Raw genomic sequence first — 16,305 nt, 5'->3', positions numbered from 1 at the left:
TGGCTCCATCCGGACCCTGATGCGGCCGCTGGAATTGCTGCTAATCGAAAAATTACTTGTGCAATAGCGCTTTTAAATGACTTTAAAAGGGGAGAAAATATGATAGCAAAATAATAATGAGAATCCCTTGTCCCGACTGGGATTGTATGACCCCGCCACCTATCGGACAACGTCGTAATTAGGGTTGAGTTGGCGATCGCCAGGTGGCTTGTCAGTGAGCTGTCAGCCGGACAGGAGAGGGGCCGTCAGGCTGTAAACGCCAGATCATGCTCAGGAAAATGCGACACGCTTAAGAACGGTCATTTATCTCGAAAAAGATGCGGTGCCCTGTGGTGATATGGCCCACATGACTCGGGACCCGTAAGCCGTATACGGCCTACGGGTCCCCTCCCGAGTCATCAGGGTCCATATAAGGCCCCTGTGGTCACCGGCAGCTCCAAAGGCCCCTACGGACGCGATACATGCTTCGAAAATCGCTAGACAAAGGACTCAGGGGCGCAGCCAAGGGGGAGGGGCACATTAGGGCTTTAGCCCCTCCCAAATCTAGCAGGCGCCCTCTGGAAAGACGCCATCCAGGCGCCGAAGGCGCCCTGGATGCAGCGCCTTCCACGATCATTCTGTGCGCCGATGGTGCCTTTTCAGTGTCCAGCACTCTAGTCGCCCTCGACGGTAAGCCATTGCGACGTCATCATGCGGTACTGGCGCCCAGATTTACAACTTTATATCGTTTTGTGGGTGAAGATGCACCCACAATCCTGAAATGCCGGATATCCACTCCCAATCACCTGACCATCTCGCGCCCTCGGCTCACCTTCAGCGCCCTTCTGTCTGCTCGGTGCCCTTCTCATCTGTCGGCGCCCTTCTCGCCCTTCAGCGCTCTCCTGGCCTGTCGGCACCCTCTTCATATTCGGCGCCCTCCGGGCAGACCAGTTAGCGCCCTCATGGACATTATCACACAGCATCCTCCTGATCTGTTTCGCCCTCCACACTTGTCAGCGCCCTCCTGACCTGGCAGCGCCTATCGTATTATCCCTCGCCCGCACATGCCATTTTCCCATCCTAGAACGCACATGGGGGGGGGGGGGGTTGCCACCCCCCCCGCGCCATTTCGTTCCTGTTGGAGATAGAGCTTAGCAGTAAAGACCAAAAAGATTCTTTGGGAAGAGACGAATCCAATGATACCCAGTTTTACCTTCTCAGGTCAGTCATTGACCTTCCAGGTCAGGTCAAACTAAAAAATGTTGATGTTTTGGGTCACCGTTGGATATCAAGTGTGCTGCTTATCAAATACCGATGACGATGCTGTTTTCTGGTGCCAAGCCAGCTAGAACCTCTTTGTCACACTACCCGACCAGAATTTTGCTGCTGAGGTCATTTCAGGTCAAGTTAGGTCAAGGTCAATTATATGTGTTTGTATGTCTGTGTGTGTCTGTGTGTATACTGATGTGTGCACCAGGGTTGTATACCAATCAAGTCGATTGAATTGATTGATTTGATTCAGCACGTATTTTGAGTTGATTGGATTGAGTCGATTGACTTTTCGAGATGACTGGTTGACTGACTCGTTTGACTTTAGCGACTGGTTGACTGATTTGATTCCCGAAAATTAGAGTGACTCGTATGATTGAGTCGATTGAATGGAAAGTTGAAATAAGTTTTAGTTGACGAAAAATAATGACACCAATTGATGACATCAAAGATCACAAAACTACACTGAAAACTGCTTGTCATCACAACTGCAATATGGAGTAGGTAGATGGCCAAATAAAGAACAGGGCCAGGGCCTAAACATGAACAGCCAACTTTGACTTTCAACTGCAATAACTGCTCCAATCCTGTGATAGAACCTGGCGATGCACCTACCTACCTTTCTGCACTCAGCAGGATTTTTTTTTTTTTTAATCCAGATGATAAAGTGCAAGGCCCTATATACTAATAAAGTGTGATTAATTACTAATTCACATCTCCACATCTCCTCAGAAACAACCCACTGAACTCTATAAATATCTGAAGGGACCGTGTATATCACACCACGGTGAGATTTACACAATACCGGCCATTTGTGTAAATCACACCCACCCCGGTGTGATATACACAAAATCTACTACGTAGTGTAAATCACACCCGGGTGAGGAATACACAGAGAGGGCAGCTGTGTGTATATCTCACCACGATGTGACGTCATAGCAACGCTGAACGTCCATTGGTCAGAGCAGTGACTCTGCTCGCCCATTGGTCAGATCAGACTAAGCACTACGAATATTCCGGCGGGATTTCGGGCGTCCTCTCTCTCGGAATCAGTTGACCGCCTGGCCTAGTGGTGAAGGTGCTTGCACCATGATACGAAGGTTGCGGGTTCGAGTCCCGTCGGCGCTGGAGCTTTTTCCCGCATTTTCGCTTTTCCTTGGTAGCGGTGGGTTCGCTGCCGACCGACAAGTTTAAAAGCACCAATACAATATGGAAAGCGACGTCTGAATGCTCGTGGCGAAGCGGTGCAGTGCCGAAGGCAATGCCTTAGGAGAGATTACAGGCAATGGTAAGTCAAATATTTTTAGGTTAAGTGGTTGTGTATCTGGCTTCAGGCCGAAGGCCTGAAGCCTGATGCACAACCACTTAAAGGGACCCTCCCACCTTCAAAAAAGTTAATGAATTGGCATAAAAGTGATGTAGCGTGAATCACAAAGAGCGAAAATGAACATCTACCAAATTTTACCGGAAAATATTCAACCGTTTTCGAGATATAAGACTTTTATTTTTGTTTACTTTTTGGGAATTCCGCTGTTTCTATGACGTCACATAAAGGTTTTCTTTACGTCGGCATTTGGAAGCAATAATTTGGTATCAAAGTGCGACAAATATTGCGCGAATGATGCGTTTATCTTATCAAGGTCAATATATGATGGCCAACAAAGGATTCCAGGACAATTCTTCTTATGGCATTTTTTCGTATCGCAATTCTTCGTCTGCAAATCTTCGTCAGGGCATTTATTCGTATCGCATTACTTTGTCTCGCATCAGGGTATATGAAAATCGGCTCGCATTTCTTCTTTAAAGGGACCCTCCCACCTTCAAAAAAGTTTATGAATTGGCATGAAAGTGATGTCGCTCGGTTCAGAAAGAGCGAAAACGAATATCTACCAAATTTCACCGAAAAATATTCACCGGTTTTCAAGATATTAGACTTTTACTTTTGTTTATTTTTTTGGGATCTCCGCTGTTTCTAGCGACTTTATTTTAAAAGTGCGGCGTTTGCGGGAATTGTTGCGCGCAAATAGCATATACCACCGCGTGCTACAAAACGTTTTAGTCAAACATTTAAAAATCGTTAGATATTTGCGCTGACGTCACACATTCAGAGGGGTATTCCTAAGCATTAGCCCCTCTGAATCAAAATGCTGCAATTTTGAAATTCAATATTTCCGACTTAAGGCATTTCTCGATGTTATGAGTGCCGAAACCGGTAATTGTGAGCCAGGGACCCCATTTTGGCTATCTCAACTCAAATCTAATGTTAAGGTGGGAGGGTCCCTTTAACGCAAATATATGCAAGAGTAAGCATTGATGGACAAATAAATGCACCGACGATTGACGAAGATTTGTAGACGAAGAAATGCGGACGAAGAAATGTTATGCGAGGATTCGTTCGGGTACCATGACATTTATGTGATTTCAAAGTCAAGGTTCACAGCTGATCTGCTAAATCAAGCCAAGAATCCAAACTATCAAAAAACTATAAATATTTGTTTGTCTGTCACAGAGGTCTCAAGCAATATAAGGTTGACATATGTTGAATCAAAAATCTACTGCCACAACTCACATCTCCTGCCTTAGTTTATCATTGTTGTTTTAACTTGCTTTCAAGAGAAACAGAAGCCAGTATCTGATATCACTTCAGATGATTGTTTCAAGATCTGAGTTCAAATGGAATTAAAAGCAAGATCAAGATGAAACAGGGATTATTGCTGTTAAAGTAGTTTGGCCATGATACAACAGGCACATAAATCATTAGCCAAATCAAATACTGGTTGGTTTGTCAAGATGTTTGTTGTCTGTCGTCTGTTGAGCTGCTATGAACACTGAACGCGCTCACTCTTACTTTAAAGAGAGTAGTTTAAGTTGAATGGTAGTGAGCTGTAATTAGACAAAGCAGCTATTCAGTGCTCACATCAAGCCAGGCTAGGAAATGGCATCAACTGTGGTGGGAGGAAGCAGGTTCGGCAGGCCTATGTTGTAAACTTCTGTTGTGTCTTGTGTTCACTGATAAAAATTTTGACACCCCACCTCTACGACGACTCCATGTTTTAGAGTCTGAGTGCTTAGATTTTGGTGTCCGACTCCAAAATGTATGGTCATTGACCCCATCGTTTGGCGTCGGTTTCCGACGAACCCAAAAAATGGTGTCCTCCTGAGAGGGTCATGACACCCTTTAATCGGATCAGTGAGCTCTGCGAGGGTGTCCGACACCAAAACGGCAATAGTTGACGCCTTTGTTGGGGAGTTGGCTATCTTTAAAAGGGAGTCGTGCATCTTAGCAAGGGAGTAAGACACCCCTTTATGAGAGTCAAGTTAAAATGAGGTGTCTTGACTCTACGTTATTGCACTCACTTAACATGGAGTCGAGACTCCTTTTACACATTTGACTCCCATAAAAGGTGCTTTACTCTCTTGCCAAAATATATGACTCCTCATCAAAGAAGGATGACTCTCTTTTGAACGTAGGTGACTACCTTTGGAGAATAAGTGATTCCCTTTTGAAACTGTGTGACTCTCGTTTGAAAATGAGTGACTCCCTTTTTAACATGTGCGACTCGCCCTAAAAATGTGCAACTCCCTTTTCGAGAGGTACAACTCCTTTTTGGAAATGTGCGAATCCCTTTTGAGTTAGGTACGATTTTCTTTTTACGGAGCGAGCGAAGCGAGCGTAGTCTTTCCTTAGATTAACGGAAATTTCTGAGTATGAGCGGCCGGCCGGCCGGCCGGCCGTGGTCACGCTTTTGCGAGGCTTATATCTCAGCAACCACTTGACCGATTTACACGCGGTAATTTTTGTAGGGTAGCTTCATTCCTTCTACCAAGTATTGGACTATTCCCGATGCATGTGGGTGACCCCTTATGCACGTGCCACGTGCAAAACGAAGAGGTGTCAGTTTTGTAATTGTTGCAATATCTCGGTAACTACTTGGCCGATTGCGCTGAAAGTTGGCATGTAGGTAGGCACCCACTAGGCACTGCATATACATGTGCCAGAGTTGGGGTGCTGCTGCACGTGCGCACGTGCAGGGGTCGTTTCCAGATCTCGGGAACGGCTGGACCGATTGCGCTCAAATTTGGTACACGGTTAGGGACCGGTTAGTAGGGTGCCGTGCACAAGTCAGTTGGGACCCATTTTGCACGTGCGCACGTGCAGGGTGCCGCTTCCAGATCTCGAGAACGGCTGGGCCGATTGTGCCCAAATTTGGCACATCGCTAGAGACCAGTTAGTAGGGTGCCGTGCACAAGTCAGTTGGAGGTACCCCCTCGCAATTTCGCACGTGCAAGGCCCACCCTCTCGCTCGCTCCGTTAGTCGCCCCAAAAGGCGTTATACTGGTAAGATATGTACGACACCATATATATAGTTTACATATAGGTATGACTCGCTTTTGAAGGTGTACCGTGTACGACTCCCTGTTGAATGATCCCTCATGATCTACCACTCCCTTTTGAAAATTTCCATTGATGTACGGCTTTCTTTTAAAGAACTACGACTAAATACCTCGCTGAAGATATGTCTCTCTAACAAAAGTGTGACGTTTCATTACGGGAACGTTAAACTCTAACAGAAAAAGTATACTCCCTATTTAAGGTTTCAGACTCCTCTACGACTCCTTTAAACGGATGTTATATAGGTGGCGCTGCTATCGTGCTGTTACTGAAAGTTTTACTTTTTCTCATAGATGTCGCTGATTGTGACAGTCTTTTTTTGCGTCGAACTTTCCGCGTTTTGTCTGTAGGTTTGACGTTCCTTGTCTTTCTTTCATCATTTTCATCAGTTTGGCAGTTTGAGATTTAGGACTGGCCCATCACAACTTCTGTATGATGTAAGATGATTGTGTGGTAATGCTTTGACGGCTAAAACTCGGTGAAAAGATTCATGTTGCATATAATAAAGCTTAATACTTGCATGTGCGTGGTTATACTGATTAGACTCCAATCTTGGAGTCAAATCAAAGTTCGCAGACCGAATGTGGACATTGAAGTCATATCTAGAGATCTTCCGAGAACAATACCTTGGAATTTCTCAGGATATGATGGAAATGGAAGACATCTAACATGTCACGGTGACAACAGTGAATGGCGGTACCGTGGTTTGCTGTTTCGCTAAAGAATGGTGAAACACCAAATAAGACGATTCTGCTGAAGCGCGTCGCGCGTAGGGATATTTGACACCTTTAGGAAGATAATTATATAACACTCCAGAAAAGTGTCATTTGCACCTCGGTAGGGGGTAATTCAAGAGAGCTATGACTCCATTTAAGGTGATATGCCAAAAAGTCCGCCCCATAGGAGTGTCAAAATACCCTCTTTTGGGGCATCATTACCCCAAAAGAAAGAGTCCTAAGGGGAGTCGTGACTCTATTTATGGTGACATGCCAAAAAGTCCGCCCCACAAGGGTGTCAAAAAACTCTCTTTTGGGGCATCCAAACTCCGAAATCAAGAGTCCAAGTACGCCAATAAACGGCGTTCACGGATACCATATTACGGTGTTATGATGCCCCAAAAGAGAGTTTGTTTGACACCCCCGTGGGGCGGACTTTTTGGCAGAGTCACCCTACCCCCCATTTGGTGTCATTTTTTCTTTCAGTGTTTGATCAACTGATGTTTTCTGCTCTGTTTTGTGCAGTGATAGTAGCAGGTAACTGCATGCTTGTCAAATTATGTGAATAAACGAATTCATAACATTGCATTTTTCTCTCCATGCAAAGAACAAGTAAGATGTTGTAGAAAATGTAATAGAGGGCTGCATTGCTGATTTCATGCACTTTATCAGAGCTTTATTTAGAATTGCTTTCCTGAAAGCTACACACAGGCCAGAGCACTGAAATTCACAATGTCATAGCTTTTGGCAGAAAAAAAGAAAAGACTTGCCTAGGTAAAATTGGCTGAAAGTATGGCAGAGCAGGTCTTGATGCGTATGCCCATCCGTGTGCTTGCCGAAGCCGAACTGACTGCAACACATTAACTCTGACCCACCATGGTGGCTGGCATATCCTGAACTTTCACCACTCTAAACAAGACAACTTTCAGCCCTCAGCATTGTATTAAAACACTGTACATGGCAGTTGACACTCAAAATTTGTTTCAGTGCCATCCACGGACAACATCAGTCGCCATTCACCAGGCCAGTAAAAACAGAATAGATAATAGCTTCAAACCTATGTAGTCAGAGTTACTAGGTCTGCACCTCAAAACAAAATCCAGGTGACATTCACCACGCCAGTAAAAAAACAGGTAGGTACTTAGGTAACGTAACAGCTTCAAATCTGGTAACATGTTGGTCGGACTTAACACTACCATATGTACATGGAATAATATGATACCAAACAATAGTGCAACCATTCTGGACAACAAAAGTGTATGATAAAATTAATTTAGAATACTTTGGCAGCATGATTTACGAGCACAGGCAGGTGTTACCTACCAGCCTTCTCAATGCTCGTAAAACCAACATTGTAGTTTTGATTTTACCTTACATGATAACACACTTGGCTGCAATGGCACATTTAATTTAACACTGTGAAAAGACCAGTTATAACCACTTCACAAGCACAATTGCACCTCATGCCGACATCCTTTTCCAAAGACAGTCAGCAGCGTCTTTCGTCAAAACTGGAAGATCAATCCCCTTTCAACTGTTAACATCAAAAATATTTCTTCGTGGTGTGATCTCCTATGGAAACCTTGCGGGAAAAGAATTAATGTTAATTGTCAGCTCTTCAAATTTCTTTGGACTTAAACTTGCAGTACCATATCCAGTTTGCTTTGATATTTTGTTTTTCATTCCATGTTGAAGTTGAACACCAAGCTCCAGATATAGCAGGCAGCTTGATCATCTTCGGCCTTGGTATAATATCAGTCCAAGTTCCAGTGGTGGGTATCTTCTAATATTCAAATTAAAATGAAAAGCAATAGGCTTTCTCAGCGCCGACGACGGATTTCACGTTGATAAAAAAGGGAGCTCAAGGTCAGCAAAACTCGGGTTCAAGGAATGGCGGGCGTTGAAATGACTGCTGACGTCATCAACAAACCGCTAATGGTTAAGAGATAGGGACTAAGCTGGTCCCACCCTGCAAGTAAAGGGAAGAAATTTCTTGAACACCATAAAGCTGCGGGGGTTGCGACCAGGATAAATGGTGGTTTCTGAGCCTGGCCGCAAACTTGGCTATCTCAACTCAAAACTAATGTTAAGGTGGGATGGTCCCTTTAACCTAAAAATATTTGACTTACCATTGCTTGCAATCTCTTCATGCGAGTAACTTCTTCCTCATCCACGGGTAAGCAAAAATCAGTAGGTCAGGTTAGGTTAGGTTAGGTTAGGTTAGGTTAGGTTAGGTTAGGTTAGGTTAGGTCAGGTCAGGTCTAAGGTTTGGTTAAGTGTCTTGTTACCGTGCCTACTGTGTAAATCTCACCCAGGTGCTGCGTGGTTTGACACCCAGGTGTGATTTACCCACTACCGAGCACACAGTGTATATCACACCCTGGTGAGATTTACACATTGGCTAGGCCTACTGTGTAAATCACACCCAGGTGCTGCGTGGTTTGACACCCGGGTGTGATTTACACACTAGGAGCACATTGTGTATATCACACCCCGGTCACGGTGTGATTTACGCATTGCCGGCCCACTGTGTAAATCACACTCCGCGTGGTGTGATATACACAGGAGTAGTGTATTGTGTAAATCACACCCGGGTGAGGTTTACACTACAGTGCGATGCATTATGTAAATCTCACCGTGGTGTGATATACACGCTGCATTGTTTAATTTGCAGCAGAACGTTTGTTGATCCTTTTCTTCTGAGAGCCTAGGCATAACATATTTCATTTTCCTTAAAATATGTTACCGAATATTATTAAGTGGTTTTATTTCAATTGAAATAATAATTAAAACGAAATTGGTGTTGTACAACCAATTTATTTTATGATGATCTACCATACTACATGATAATCAATGACGTCATCTTACCAAAAAATCAAAAGACGAAGAATAAGGATTTATAAAAGCCTAGCATACTTCTTGGCAAAACGTTTTCTTTGTTTTTTCGCAGTCGCACCCAGGCCCATGTCACTCCACTTTTGATGACATCATAAGGGGGCCACAGGACAATTAATGGCGCGGTGCGCCACAATCGCTCCCAAGCTACTGGCCAACAGCTGCCATTTTTGAAAATATTATTTTGAAATAAAGTTTCAAGTAATGAAAATATTGTAATAAAGTTGTAACTTAAATCTATACCATATCTAAAAACTTACTGAAAAATGATTTATCCATAGTAAAAATATAAGCTCGATACGTTTTTACGTTGCTTTCGTGCTGTTGCAGAGGGTTTTTAAATCGTCTATATCTTCAAAACCGGCCATTTCTTAGCATATTGCTGCTCTTTTTTGTCGCTGGAAAATTAGTTGGGCTTTCCATTGACATCAACGGCTGAGCGGTATGTGCAGAGTGCCATCAATAATCTTCAAATGAAGTTAGTCATTTTTACGTTGCAAAGGAATGGAGTACCCCTTGCGAGCATCAGGGATGACGTCACTCAGGATCTGTCTCTGATTGGTCGGCGGGGGAGTGACTGTACCTTCTATAGATGGCCTTGGTCGCACCCAAGGCTATATAAACCAGGTAGAACGCTCCCGACGAAAAAGTGGTGACAAGCGATAATTAGTAGCCGCGACCCTCTTTTGTTCAAAACTATATCCGCAAGCAGCATTTACAGGCTAGCGGAAATCGACCAATCGGCGTTCGGCAATACTCAACGCTGATTGGCCCGATGCTCGTGACGAAATTGCGGGGGACTGCAGCTATTCCCCTATGGCGTTTAATAGACTTACGGCTTTTGAAGGGGATTTGTACCAGTTTTTGTTGGGTTTGAGGCCATTTTTGAGCTTGGATATTCTTTCTGTGACTTTTGACTGTGTAATAACGACATTTAATCATAACATTTCTATATACTACCGGTGTCACATCGACCAAAAAACCGTAAGTACATGGGATAGACGGACCACTGCTGATGGGGCCACACATGCCGGCGTGTGGTCATCGGAGGCCCATGAGGGCTCGACATAGGCCCTTCATGGGTCGGTATAGGCCCGGTGGGTCCAGTGCAAGCCTATCAGGGGCCGGTGCTGACCCAACAGGGCCCAGTGACATATAATGTAAGGCCGTCTAGGGACGTTGAGGGCTCATGGGGGCCATATTGATATAGGACCAATAGGGACCACATAAGCCAATCAGGGGCCATTTAGGCCAATAAAGGCACTTCAAGGGACTTGAAAAGGTCATTCAAGAGCTGTGGTGGGCCCATGAGAGGACGGCACTGGTCCAGCAGGTGCAGTCAGGGGATGTTGTACGGGTTTCTCAGTGGCCCATTTGGGCATATCAGTGACCAATTTAGACCCAGCAGTGGGCTTTGTAGACCTATCAGGGGCTGGTGATGGTTCATCAGGGGCCAGCGTTAGTCCATCGGGGCACGGCATATGCCCATCAGAGGTAATTGCGAGCCCACGCTGAACAATGCTGGCCCTTCAACGGCCCCATGGATCTACATTGACCCATGGGCCATGATGTGTCATGTATGCCCCTATGACAGGCCTACTCAGACCCCTGATGGACGTTCCCGGCCTCTGATGACCCTATGCTGAATGCTGATGGGACTCTAAGAGTCTCCAATAACCCTTCGTCACCCCATTATTACCATACGCTGGCATTAGGGACCCCACATCAGCCGCAGGGCAGTCCGTACCATGACAGCATGTCTTTTCGGCCGATATTTCATCGGTAATATTTATCAAAATCATGATTTTATGGTGCCATTATATAGGTAACAGTCATAAGAAATATATTTCAACTCGAAAACAGCTCGAAACAGCATATAATTTTAAAGAAACCCCTCCGAAATCCAAAAGCCTATTCGGGTCCATAGAGAATAACTGCGGTCCCCCGCAATTTCGTCACGAGCGTCGGACCAATCAGCGTCGAGTACCGCCGAGCGCTGATTGGTGAATTTTCCGCTAGCGTGTAAGTACTGCTCACGGAACAAGAGTTCGTCGACAATCCTCCACAAACGTCTGTCACCATTTTTCATAATGCTTAACAGCCGGAGCGTACCCCCCTGGTCGCACCAACGGCATTTAATTTTCCTTGTTCTTCTTCCTTTGTCCTTAACTTATCCTGTGGTTCCAGAGTCCCTGTCCTTTCCATTTCCTTTTAAATATATTTTTAATGCTCATCCCTATCCCCCAGTCCTAACAGTTTCAAATTGTATTGCAATAAAATGTTTTGAATTCTTCACATATAACCTATCTACCTTCGTTGGCCAGTCTGCAAAACGTGGCAGGGTTCGACGAGATCTCGTCGGGGCAGACACCGTGGGGCGGGGGCAGATATCGATGTGCGTGAAGTTGGCGTCGGATTCGGATTCGTATTCAGCGTCGAGTACCGAATCACTTGAAAACGTCATATCTGGTCAATTCGGGGACGGAGAGCACGAATATGACATTAATTTTGCCCTAGCAGGTATCCCTTATCCCTTAATCGTCCCTTAAACGACGGGGCGCGCCAAAAGTGCCTCAGGGGTTCTTCCGATCGCGAAAAGAATGGTCCCAGGCGATTCCCCGGGTCGATATCTAGCCGCACCACCACTAACTTCACACGTGCCTCATATCCCTTATCCCTTAATCGTCCCTTAAATGACGGGGCGCGCCAAAAGTGCCTCAGGGGTTCTTCTGATCGCGAAAATAATGGTCCCAGGCGATTCCCCGGGTCGATATCTAGCCGCACCACCACTAACTTCACACGTGCCTCATATCCCTTATCCCTTAATCGTCCCTTAAATGACGGGGCGCGCCAAAAGTGCCTCAGGGGTTCTTCCGATCGCGAAAAGAATGGTCCCAGGCGATTCCCCGGGTCGATATCTAGCCGCACCACCACTAACTTCACACGTGCCTCATATCCCTTATCCCTTAATCGTCCCTTAAATGACGGGGCGCGCCAAAAGTGCCTCAAGGGTTCTTCCGATCGCGAAAAGAATGGTCCCAGGCGATTCCCCGGGTCGATATCTAGCCGCACCACCACTAACTTCACACGTGCCTCATATCCCTTATCCCTTAATCGTCCCTTAAGGGACGATTAAGGGCAATCGGGGCGCGCCAAAAGTGCCTCAGGGGTTCTTCCGATCGCGAAAAGAATGGTCCCAGGCGATTCCCCGGGTCGATATCTAGCCGCACCACCACTAACTTCACACGTGCCTCATATCCCTTATCCCTTAATCGTCCCTTAAATGACGGGGCGCGCCAAAAGTGCCTCAGGGGCTCTTCCGATCGCGAAAATAATGGTCCCAGGCGATTCCCCGGGTCGATATCTAGCCGCACCACCACTAACTTCACACGTGCCTCATATCCCTTATCCCTTAATCGTCCCTTAAATGACGGGGCGCGCCAAAAGTGCCTCAGGGGCTCTTCCGATCGCGAAAATAATGGTCCCAGGCGATTCCCCGGGTCGATATCTTGCCGCACCACCACTAACTTCACACGTGCCTCATATCCCTTATCCCTTAATCGTCCCTTAAATGACGGGGCGCGCCAAAAGTGCCTCAGGGGTTCTTCCGATCGCGAAAATAATGGTCCCAGGCGATTCCCCGGGTCGATATCTAGCCGCACCACCACTAACTTCACACGTGCCTCATATCCCTTATCCCTTAATCGTCCCTTAAATGACGGGGCGCGCCAAAAGTGCCTCAGGGGCTCTTCCGATCGCGAAAATAATGGTCCCAGGCGATTCCCCGGGTCGATATCTAGCCGCACCACCACTAACTTCACACGTGCCTCATATCCCTTATCCCTTAATCGTCCCTTAAATGACGGGGCGCGCCAAAAGTGCCTCAGGGGTTCTTCCGATCGCGAAAATAATGGTCCCAGGCAATTCCCCGGGTCGATATCTAGCCGCACCACCACTAACTTCACACGTGCCTCACATCCCTCATCCCTTAATCGTCCCTTAAACGACGGGGCGCGCCAAAAGTGCCTCAGGGGTTCTTCCGATCGCGAAAAGAATGGTCCCAGGCGATTCCCCGGGTCGATATCTTAGTTAGTGGTGGTGCGGCTAGATATCGACCCGGGGAATCGCCTGGGACCATTATTTTCGTGATCGGAAGAGCCCCTGAGGCACTTTTGGCGCGCACCGTCGTTTAAGGGACGATTAAGGGATAAGGGATATGAGGCACGTGTGAAGTTAGTGGTGGTGCGGCTAGATATCGACCCGGGGAATCGCCTGGGACCATTCTTTTCGCGATCGGAAGAACCCCTGAGGCACTTTTGGCGCGCCCCGTCATTTAAGGGACGATTAAGGGATAAGGGATATGAGGCACGTGTGAAGTTAGTGGTGGTGCGGCTAGATATCGACCCGGGGAATCGCCTGGGACCATTATTTTCGCGATCGGAAGAACCCCTGAGGCACTTTTGGCGCGCCCCGTCATTTAAGGGACGATTAAGGGATAAGGGATATGAGGCACGTGTGAAGTTAGTGGTGGTGCGGCTAGATATCGACCCGGGGAATCGCCTGGGACCATTCTTTTCGCGATCGGAAGAACCCTTGAGGCACTTTTGGCGCGCCCCGTCATTTAAGGGACGATTAAGGGATAAGGGATATGAGGCACGTGTGAAGTTAGTGGTGGTGCGGCTAGATATCGACCCGGGGAATCGCCTGGGACCATTCTTTTCGCGATCGGAAGAACCCCTGAGGCACTTTTGGCGCGCCCCGTCGTTTAAGGGACGATTAAGGGATGAGGGATATGAGGCACGTGTGAAGTTAGTGGTGGTGCGGCTAGATATCGACCCGGGGAATCGCCTGGGACCATTATTTTCGCGATCGGAAGAGCCCCTGAGGCACTTTTGGCGCGCCCCGTCATTTAAGGGACGATTAAGGGATAAGGGATATGAGGCACGTGTGAAGTTAGTGGTGGTGCGGCTAGATATCGACCCGGGGAATCGCCTGGGACCATTATTTTCGCGATCGGAAGAACCCCTGAGGCACTTTTGGCGCGCCCCGTCATTTAAGGGACGATTAAGGGATAAGGGATATGAGGCACGTGTGAAGTTAGTGGTGGTGCGGCTAGATATCGACCCGGGGAATCGCCTGGGACCATTCTTTTCGCGATCGGAAGAACCCCTGAGGCACTTTTGGCGCGCCCCGATTGCCCTTAATCGTCCCTTAAGGGACGATTAAGGGATAAGGGATATGAGGCACGTGTGAAGTTAGTGGTGGTGCGGCTAGATATCGACCCGGGGAATCGCCTGGGACCATTCTTTTCGCGATCGGAAGAACCCTTGAGGCACTTTTGGCGCGCCCCGTCATTTAAGGGACGATTAAGGGATAAGGGATATGAGGCACGTGTGAAGTTAGTGGTGGTGCGGCTAGATATCGACCCGGGGAATCGCCTGGGACCATTCTTTTCGCGATCGGAAGAACCCCTGAGGCACTTTTGGCGCGCCCCGTCATTTAAGGGACGATTAAGGGATAAGGGATATGAGGCACGTGTGAAGTTAGTGGTGGTGCGGCTAGATATCGACCCGGGGAATCGCCTGGGACCATTATTTTCGCGATCGGAAGAACCCCTGAGGCACTTTTGGCGCGCCCCGTCATTTAAGGGACGATTAAGGGATAAGGGATATGAGGCACGTGTGAAGTTAGTGGTGGTGCGGCTAGATATCGACCCGGGGAATCGCCTGGGACCATTCTTTTCACGATCGGAAGAACCCCTGAGGCACTTTTGGCGCGCCCCGTCATTTAAGGGACGATTAAGGGATAAGGGATATGAGGCACGTGTGAAGTTAGTGGTGGTGCGGCTAGATATCGACCCGGGGAATCGCCTGGGACCATTCTTTTCGCGATCGGAAGAACCCCTGAGGCACTTTTGGCGCGCCCCGATTGCCCTTAATCGTCCCTTAAGGGACGATTAAGGGATAAGGGATATGAGGCACGTGTGAAGTTAGTGGTGGTGCGGCTAGATATCGACCCGGGGAATCGCCTGGGACCATTCTTTTCGCGATCGGAAGAACCCTTGAGGCACTTTTGGCGCGCCCCGTCATTTAAGGGACGATTAAGGGATAAGGGATATGAGGCACGTGTGAAATTAGTGGTGGTGCGGCTAGATATCGACCCGGGGAATCGCCTGGGACCATTCTTTTCGCGATCGGAAGAACCCCTGAGGCACTTTTGGCGCGCCCCGTCATTTAAGGGACGATTAAGGGATAAGGGATATGAGGCACGTGTGAAGTTAGTGGTGGTGCGGCTAGATATCGACCCGGGGAATCGCCTGGGACCATTATTTTCGCGATCGGAAGAACCCCTGAGGCACTTTTGGCGCGCCCCGTCATTTAAGGGACGATTAAGGGATAAGGGATATGAGGCACGTGTGAAGTTAGTGGTGGTGCGGCTAGATATCGACCCGGGGAATCGCCTGGGACCATTATTTTCGCGATCGGAAGAACCCCTGAGGCACTTTTGGCGCGCCCCGTCATTTAAGGGACGATTAAGGGATAAGGGATATGAGGCACGTGTGAAGTTAGTGGTGGTGCGGCTAGATATCGACCCGGGGAATCGCCTGGGACCATTCTTTTCGCGATCGGAAGAACCCCTGAGGCACTTTTGGCGCGCCCCGTCATTTAAGGGACGATTAAGGGATAAGGGATATGAGGCACGTGTGAAGTTAGTGGTGGTGCGGCAAGATATCGACCCGGGGAATCGCCTGGGACCATTATTTTCGCGATCGGAAGAGCCCCTGAGGCACTTTTGGCGCGCCCCGTCATTTAAGGGACGATTAAGGGATAAGGGATATGAGGCACGTGTGAAGTTAGTGGTGGTGCGGCTAGATATCGACCCGGGGAATCGCCTGGGACCATTGTTTTCGCGATCGGAAGAGCCCCTGAGGCACTTTTGGCGCGCCCCGTCATTTAAGGGACGATTAAGGGATAAGGGATATGAGGCACGTGTGAAGTTAGTGGTGGTGCGGCTAGATATCGACCCGGGGAATCGCCTGGGACCATTCTTTTC

This window comes from Amphibalanus amphitrite, unplaced genomic scaffold (genome assembly GCF_019059575.1).
Source record: "Amphibalanus amphitrite isolate SeventyFive unplaced genomic scaffold, NRLGWU_Aamphi_draft 000472F_arrow, whole genome shotgun sequence".
In the NCBI taxonomy this organism is placed as follows: Eukaryota; Metazoa; Arthropoda; class Thecostraca; order Balanomorpha; family Balanidae; genus Amphibalanus; species Amphibalanus amphitrite.
This window is presented reverse-complemented; position numbering follows the sequence as displayed.